This window comes from Triticum aestivum, chromosome 1B (genome assembly GCF_018294505.1).
Source record: "Triticum aestivum cultivar Chinese Spring chromosome 1B, IWGSC CS RefSeq v2.1, whole genome shotgun sequence".
NCBI classification, from domain to species: Eukaryota; Viridiplantae; Streptophyta; class Magnoliopsida; order Poales; family Poaceae; genus Triticum; species Triticum aestivum.
This window is the reverse complement of record NC_057795.1, coordinates 132,950,502-132,953,076: the sequence shown is the minus strand read 5'-3', so window position 1 is coordinate 132,953,076 and position 2,575 is coordinate 132,950,502.

The following is a 2,575-nucleotide window of genomic DNA, read 5'->3' as shown; positions in this document are numbered from 1 at the left end:
CGCCGATGTAGACGGCCCGCCGGAGGTCCTGCTACTTGCTCCTCCGACCCTCCTCCTACTGCTGCTAGTGCGGACCGATGCCATGGAGGTGAGGTTCCCCCTGATCCTCTCTTCCTCTTCACCGCAGGCAGCCCTTGACCCCCTTGGATTCGATTTGGCAAGCCATGTGCAGGCAGGGAAGGACAGCATGGTGTGCCTGGTGCGCGAGCTCGAGGGCGCTGGCCTGCTCGTTGAGCGCGTCCGTGGCGTCCCCGCTGAGTTCATCAAGTTCAGTGCGGCTCTCTGTCATGACACCAACACCGAGGCTCACTGCTACGTGGTTACTTCTGAATACCGACCAACTTGTAAAATTCACTGATGGATGTGAATTGTTCTGCAGAAACTGGGTAACAGATGTAAGACTCGGAAAATGATGAACAAGGTAATGGATTTCATTTCATCATCATTGGATTTAGTTGCTCGGTCGTTACTTTCAGTCGTTGGTCAGCAGGCGAACCTGCTAACTTGGAACTGAAGTTCTGAAGGTCTATTTTTCCGCATGGTCTGAAACTCTGAAGGTTGACAGTGAAACATCACCATATATCAAAACTGCACACGATGAGGATGCAGTCGGGAAGTTGTATGGTCTAAAACTCTGAAGGATTCAGTCATTAGTAAGAACGAACTGTATGAGCCAATAAACAACCTGTTCCAATGTTGCACGAAACATGTTTTAATTAGCATTGGTATACATTCAAAAAAAAGACTACTTGTTTTCTGTTTAAGGATCCATTCACCTAGTTCCGAGTTTTGATGGCTTTTGTTCTATTTGTTCACAGATCAAGTCTTTCATTGCCTTTACCGTGTTTCTTAAAGACTTTGGTGGTCTCCTTTTCATCATCAGCAGCTCGTTCGGAGCGTTCGTACTGGTGTGTACTCTTCTTCTGAATGCACTGTATCAAGAATTATTTCATGTTAAGGGGTTATCAAGATGCATACTATTGTGGCTACCATTAAATGTAGACTTGCAGCACCATGTCTTCTCAAGCTAATAAAAAGGAAGTACTGTTGCCATGCCATTTGGGTAGTTTTAACAATTTTAGCGTGTCCATTTTACTAGCTGTAAAATGTCAAATCTGGCATTGTTGCTGCTTCGTTGTTTGATCTTCATACATTTTGCTTCTGCAATATCCTGTTGTAGCATCTGACAGTGGAATGCTTTAACAACAACCTTCCTGAAAGATTCCAAATGTGGTGGCAGGTTATTCTTATTGTTTAACCACATGATAGGCTCATGTCTGTTGAGTCTGTGGAATTGATTTGCTGCAGTCCAAATTTATGTGTTCATGCTTATATTTATTGTTCGCATTCTATATGTGACAATGCAACAGTTCTTTGAGGCATCAATCCATGATAACTAAGCATATCGGTTTATGCTTATATATAAAGAAACCAAATATATATTCTGTCTTATTAGACGGAACCAATTATATTTAATCCATGTTAAAGGCCAATTCAGGAATTGTAGCTGCTTCAGTATTTGATCTTCATATATCTTGCTTTTGCAATATCTTGTTTTAACATCTGAAAATGGAATACTTTAACAATATAATCTTCCTGACTTTCTGCAACTGATTTTTGTTGTAGTCCAAAATTATATGTTTGTGTTTATTGCCTTTTTTAGTGTGTTGATATTTTAAAGGGGAACAGGGCAACGTGTTGCACTCTTGCTTTTGTTAGAGCACTATATTTTTATTGTTAAGCTATCCAATCATTTCCGTTTGTGGCCGGTTATCACCTTATGATCTTGAGATGTTACCTATAAGACCATAACAAGCTTATTCTTTTCGTTGTTGATTTTCTCAACAACTCCGTTTAAACCTTCCTTCTAAAAATGCTTTCGATTTCATTCGTGGCACAAGTTGTCATTGTCTTCTCCGTTATTTTCAATCAACTCTTTCAATTCTTTCCGGAGGTTTTGTGTCATGTCTTCATCAAGTATCATTCAATCCTGTCAAGCTCGTGTTCTATTCCTCCATGTTTTCAGCCGGAGTGCTGCCTAAATCCTTTCAGTCTTATTCGTTTCTTATCTCGTTCTGACCGGAGTGGTTCCATAGTCTATCTGATTTCGTGAGCTTTCGATTCTCTTCATTCGCGTCGTTAATATCTTCTTCTCGAGTGCTCTCAATTCTTTGCTTCTTCTCTTGAGTTCTTGTTTCACCTCATCCCTTTTCCCCTTCCGTCTCAGTCCTAAGATCTCGGGACGAGATCTCTTGTTAGTAGAGGAGTGTTGTAACGCCCCGGATTCGATGTGCCAGGTGTCTTCCAGTTATTTTGCCATTTGCCATGTCATTTGCTTGCGTGTTGCATTTTGCCATGTCATCATGTGCATTGCATTGCATACGTGTTCGTCTCATGCATTCGAGCATTTTCCCCGTTGTCCGTTTTGCAATCCAGCACTCCTATGTCCTCCGGCGTTCCCCTTTTTGTCTCCTGTTGTGAGCAGGTGTTAAACATTCTCGGAATGGACTGTGATTTGCCAAGCGGCCTTGGTAAACCACCAGTAGACCGCCTGTCAAGTTTCATGTCATTTGGA